Consider the following 7,033-nt stretch of genomic DNA (forward strand, 5'->3'; position numbering starts at 1 on the left):
AAGCAGGTATAGCAGCTAAACTGGGGCCCTTCTTTGTGATAAAATGACAAAGCGTCCAAGTGGCATAAGGACATCACGCATGTTTTTTTTCTCTATCGTCCAGCCCTAGGTGCATCCATTCTTGTTAGTGGTCATGAATGTTTGCATTGGGGGCATTAGGATGGCAACGTATAAATGTGAAAGCTTATGTGTGTTTTTTTTGTCATGTTCGTTTTGGACTGCCCCCTCCCTTAGGACATCTTAGGTCTCTACTAATCGTGAAGCCAATCCCCTCTGTTGGCTGGCGTGGTTGACCCACTCGAGTCCAGGGCTGGGTGCTCCGGTGTGTGCTGACTCATTCCTGGCAACTGCTTTGTGGACCCTGAGCCCCATGACTCTGTCTGGGCCCTGGTGGGGCGGAGTGGACCCAAGACCGTTACGTACCAGGGCCTTTGGTCTTTAGAACAATGACTGGATCTGCTCTGACGTAATTGGCAGCAGGCTGGGCCCACGGGCTCCTCCCCGCAGCTCCTTCAGCACTCTGGCTGCTGGGGGGTTTCTTGGGGCTCTTCTTTGCTCTTATCTGGGATGGGGGGGGGGGGGGGGGGCAGCTATCCCTATGTTGGTTGTGCATCTGGGGTTATGGTATACTCCATTGTCTGCTTTGGCGCTGGGGGGGGGGGGGGGGGGGTGGTAGGTCTTTGGCTCCTCACAACCACTACTGAGAATTGTTCTCTTGGATAAATCTCACATACACAAGCACACTCTCACAAACACCTACAGGTGCTTGGATCCAGTAACAGATTCCCTTCTATTCAGAATGATAACCCCTATATTTAGTTTTGGTTGTCACTAAGTACAAATACTTGTATTAAACAATATTGTATATTTTTCAGTGATGGTATCAAAGGCGTTGATTGTTTCTACCTGTAATACGTGTTCTGTTGGTTCTGTTTTTTATATATATTTTTCTCTGCAGGTGTAGAAGCAGGCTATGAGGAAGTTAACTCAACTAAAACTTCTCTGTTTTTCCTCTACTCTATTTTTGTCCCATTCTTTTGCCTATTAGCATTTTGCCTGTTGGCATGAGAACAAATAGTTTGCATGAGAACATATAATTTGTGTGAGATCACAAGGTTTGCGTGAGAAAATAAAGTTTGCATGAGAACATATAATTTGTGTGAGAAAATAAGGTTTGCGTGCGAACACAAGTCTGAGCCTGGCTCCTCTCTGCTGACCAGAGGAGGGTGAGGCAGGGCGAGTTTATTTGTAGCACATTTCAGTAACAACACAGTTCAAAGTCCTGAAGATGAACAGAATATAAGAAAAGATAACATTACAGAAGAAAGCACATTACAATCGATTAGTAACAGTGAGTAAATATATGAAACAAATTGTACCACAAACTTCAACATTAACTGTCAAAGGCAACTCTAAACAAATAAGTTTTTAACCTTCATTTAAAGGTTTGTGGTCTCCCTTTATTCCACTAAGTTTCAGAATAGAATATGTCTGTTTTTCCTTAATTAAACACATTAATCTGCTGTTCCTGATTAATTTGTTTGTGCTTTTAAGTATTGCCCCAGCTTCCCTACTGTGCAGACACTGAGCTGCATTCATCCTGTTTGCTGATCTCGTATGTTTTCCATTAGTGAGAAGCAGAAGCATTCTTTCTCTCAAAATTTAATCACTATAATTTATTCCCTGTGTTATCAATATCATCAATATTATTTGTTCCAATTATTATCAATAACTGTGAGCATATTTATGTTGCCATTTATTTTTACTTTTTATATCTGCCTTCTCTCTCTCTATCTATCTATCTATCTATCTATCTATCTATCTATCTATCTATCTATCTATCTATATATATATATCTATATCTATATCTATATCTATCTATCTATCTATCTATCTATCTATCTATCTATCTATCTATCTATCTATCTATATATATATATATATATATATATATATATGATATTAATTTCAGCTCGTGCATATTTGTTTCTATATACTGTGATTATAACTATGTATTAATGAAATATATATTGCAATGGATACAGTGTCTTTGCTATTTTTTTACATGTATTATCTTTTCATAATTGATTACATAGACTGTCATGCTCTATTTGTAATGAGAATAGATGTAACACCATATATCATGAGGTCTATTATTGAATATAAAATTACAAGCCATAACCTAATATATATTTTACAATCTATAAAAAGTGTCAATTCCGAATATTATAGAATATATTGCAACACATTTAAAACATATATTATTCAATGAATAATCCAAAAGACTGAAATATCAGTGTCATATAATCTGAAGCATCTGTAATTATTAACCAAACTGAATTATCTTGTTTGTTCAGATCTACAGAGAACAAAACCAAGCAGAATGAACAGCTCACACTGTCAGAAACTCTGGATAACTTTTAATTAAACATAAACCACAACATATGTATTCATTTATTGACAACTTCTGTCCTTGTATTTGAAAAATCAGATGAGGTAAACAGAAGACCAAGTAGGGCTTTTGCTTCTGTAAACTGCATATGAATAATCAACTGTGTTAAAAGCTCTTTGGAAAGATCTACTGGAAAGTCCTGTGAAGCTCTGAGAAGCTCCGTCAGATTGACACAGATTCCTTTTCGTCAGGCTCAGTCAGAACATTCAGAAAATAAATTGCTCAAATAGTTTGTACTTATGTCTAACCACTAAAGGTTCATCATCATCAAACACTGATGCTAATGTTTAAACTAACAATCTGTCCACTTCAACCCATTAGAGGACTACTAGTTCTTTAAAAATAAAACTCTGTGAAAAAGACAAAGTTTCAGCGTCTGCTGAGTTCCAACACTACATTTATCATGAAAACCCTCCTAGAGCTGGACTATTACTACTCCAAATGTTGTTATATGTGTGAATTTGTACTCACCTGAGAGACTGAAGTAAAGAAACTGACCAACGCTTCCTCTGTGTTAGAGCTTTACCGTGATCCACTCTTGTGATTTACCTATGCAAACATCTCAGCTGAACAAAACCCTCTTCCTGGTTTTAGCTGACTGTCGTCCTTTGAATGCAAACATTTTCATATAAATGGGTTTAGAGAGCAGTTCAGCCTTTAGAAATCTACTTACCAGATCCAGATGTATAGTAGGGGGTCCTTGCTCTGTCTCTACATCATTTTGGGGTTTCCACTATAATCATTTTAAAGTCCCCTTCTCAAGGGTGTTGGCGAAGAAGCAGATATATTAAATCATATCCGTTTACTGATATAGCACCAATTTACAACATGTGTTAGCGCAAGTCACTTTTAAGAATCAATTTAATCTAATCATCCAAAGAAATTGGTAAAAAAAAAAATCTATATAAGTGTTCAATCAATCAAATCAATCAATCAATCAATTTTATTAGTCAACTGCAATTTGCATTACAATCGAAATTTCAGTTCCAGTACAACCGTCCATCACATACACTTAACAAACATTTTGGGGGAACGATTGACTGAGGCCTTGCGTTGCCAGGAACACACACAGTCGGCCGCTGCTACATGAGCGCTAGCCGTGAGGTGCGTTCCCCAAACTGCCCCAGACCCCGCTTTACACGGGGTCCCTAGGCGCTGCCTTGAGATCTGTTGAAAAAAGATTTACACTGGGCGAGTGGAGGAGAGAAAAAAGACAGGTGCTGCACAATTTGTGTTTCCACACAAAATGTGAAGCATCCGACAAAAAAACCTCATTTGCACAAAAAGCACAATCAATGACGAGACACATATATGCAGAAGGTAAACATTTGAGTTCTGGTCGGGTAAAGTCATCTGTATTTGTGAGCATATGTGTGTCTGGGTGCATGTTGTGTGGAAATCTGTATGTCCATGAAGGCCGTCCTCCGGCAGGCAAGTGTCCTTGATGGAAAGTCTTATCACTCTGCCGCTCCGGCTTGACTCCTCCACAGATGTCCGCAGGAATGTGGGGTAGCAGGGAATTTGTGCGATGTCGCCATAACAACCAGGGAGAATTTGATAGCGGGGAGTCCGATTTGAAGAAAACAGAATTTGTTATGAGAACAAGCTGACACCAACTTTTCTGTCAGCCTTAGAGTCTTTTCGCCGCTGGCTCCAGGATCCAATATTCCAATAATCCAATCGATGGGCTAGTTAACGTTCACACTTCCAGGTTTTATCCCATCTCACCTCTGTACCACAACCGCGGTCACCTTATCAAGCCGTCCGTTCTGTTCATTCAACGACCTCGTGATCGCGTCGACTGCCACTGGCAGTCTCATCAGGGCCATATTTACCGCCAGCAGCTTTTGAAGGTGTTGATACATTAAATATCCTCCAAAGCCAAAAATGAGGAATCCAAGTATCATAAATCCGAATAAGTAGACATCTTCGACGTCCTCAACAGAAAGAATTGAGAGGCACACCGTGGACCATTTCTGCCACGGGTCCAAGATGTATCCCGCAAAAAAAGTTCCGTCGGGACAGGCACGCTCCCCGGTCCTTTGCTTTCCAGTTGAAAAAATTTGATCAATAGCGTTGAGAGACCAGCTGACAAGATCCATAATTGCCTTAGAGCTTTCGGTTGCTATGAAGAAATGGCACAAAAGACACAGACGAAGCAAATAGCAGGAGAATGGGGGCAGGGTAAAAGCAGATAAGGAGCTCTGGAGAGCTGAAGAAAAACCGACCGACCTCGAGGAGAGACAGAACAGAAAGTGTTGTGCTATTATACTCAGTTTAAACTATTTAATGTTTAATAAATAACTATCTCTCTATTAAGTATTGTCTAGTGAATATCAGCCCAATAAGTGATATTGGGAGAAATGTTAAAAGTGATGATTCAAGCACTGGCATTTTTTTAACAGCAAACTCTGCACACACATAGAATAAATGAGTGACAACTTCTCTTCTAGTTCAAGAATTTATTAACAAAAATCAAATAAACATCCTGAGAACAACACTATATAACGCTGTTTATCTGAATCAACACTATATTTCAATCAACACATCCTCTCTATAAGGTTAGTGAAACGAAACTAAAACTACTAAGCAAAATTAAGATAAAAAGAAGCTAAGAAATTATGTGCACAAAAAAAAAACAAATTAAAGATAAAATAAAAATGGTTGATTACCATCATCATCAGAATAATTCAATGAATCCTGGTTCACTGCAGATCTAAGTTTAAAGAACCAAAATTTTAAAATTCATTTGATTCTGAAAAACTCACACGGAAAAAGAAGAGGCAATTAGAAGAATTTATTGATACAATATTTTAAGACTTTGGCGCTCAGACCTCGGCAGGAAACATTCTCGCTTAATTATACTTCGATATGTATAAGCAGGTGTATGAGAATAGTGATGTTTCCCCCCAAAACTGCCGAGGTCGAGGCCAGTGTGTCTGCATGATCGGCGCAGCCACCGCTTGCTCGCTGTACAGAAGGCTGAGACGAGGATGTGAAGTTCTTTTAAGATGAACCCAGGATGCTGATTGGCTTCGAGGAGGAGCAGTTCAAAGCTGATAGGACTTTTTCTTTTTTAATTACACACTAACTCTGTAAACAGGCCATATAGGGAAGCTTAAAAATATAATGTTGTCGCCTCAAATGTACTTTTAAAGAACAACAGCAGCAGAAAAGGTAATTTTTAAGTTACTGTAATCTCTGTTTGCGCTGTCAAGAATCAAGCTGTGGCCGAGGTGCATTCTGGGAAAGCAGCCAGTCGTCTGCTCTGATGCAGGCTCGTTTCCGGGGAGCTAGGCCTTGGACAATAGTTGTGAAGCTCTGCCGGGGACACCGCCCCCCCCCCCCCCCCCCCCCCCCCCCCCCCCGTCATTGTATTACCATTAACGGCTGCAGTCAGACGGACCAAGTGGAAAAAGAGGAAGCATTAAAATACGAAGTACAAATACACACAGTGGAAAAAGAGGAGTAAAAAAATACGAAGTAGAAATACATGAAGTTTTTAATATTTTGTCACATTTAATGGCACACAGATTCATATTATTAGCTACTTTTTCAAGCAATTTTGTATTATTAAGTCCTTCATTTATTTCTGTATGTATTTTAAATAATGGCAGGATTGGTCCTCCATAATAATCAAGCTCCATCATATATCAGAGCTCTGATTACCCCGTATGTTCCTAACAGAGCACTTCGCTCTCAGACTGCAGGTCTGCTGGTGGTTCCTAGAGTCTCTAAAAGTAGAATGGGAGGCAGATCCTTTAGCTATCAGGCTCCTCTCCTGTGGAACCAACTCCCAGTTTTGGTCCGTGAGGCAGACACCCCGTCTACTTTTAAGACTAATCTTAAAACTTTCCTTTGTGACAAAGCTTATAGTCAGAGTGGCTCATGTTACCCTGAGCTACCTCTATAGTTATGCTGCTATAGGCTTAGGCTGCTGGAGGACATCAGGGTCTATTTCTCTCTCTCTGCTGAGTTCTCCTACTGCTCTCCAGTTTTGCATTTTAACTTTAAACTTTTTGCTGTCTCTCTTTCTGAACTGTTGGCCAGTTGATAACAGATAACATCAAGGACAAATGGCCTCTGGGGAGCGTTCATGGAAAATATAACAACTTTCACCCAACAGACACACATAACTGAAGCCCACAACAACATACAAACTTCATGCAACTAGTCTCCAAGCTCTCCTGTTTAAATGTTGTCTGGTCATATGTGCTTTTCTGGTGCAAGGTTTTTTGATATCTCAAACTGTATCTTGGAATTAGGATGAAGTGTGAAATATGTCTTTTTTTTCCTCTCCCTAGCCAATATTTGGCTCCTGTCTTTCCACAGATTGAAAGGCAGCGCCATATGGAACCCGCGTAAGGCAGGGTCCTCGGCAGCAAGGCCGCAGTCAATCATTCCCCCGAAATGTTTGTGATGTATGTGATGGATGGTTGTACTGGAACTGGAATTTCCCTCTGGGATTATTAAAGTATTTTTGATTCTGATTCTGATTAAACCTAACCATGTCCCCAATTATAAATTGTATTGCTATATCAATATTTAAATCTCTTTTATCAAAATAAACCTTTCAAAAGT

Source organism: Fundulus heteroclitus, unplaced genomic scaffold (genome assembly GCF_011125445.2).
Source record: "Fundulus heteroclitus isolate FHET01 unplaced genomic scaffold, MU-UCD_Fhet_4.1 scaffold_36, whole genome shotgun sequence".
Classification (NCBI taxonomy): Eukaryota; Metazoa; Chordata; class Actinopteri; order Cyprinodontiformes; family Fundulidae; genus Fundulus; species Fundulus heteroclitus.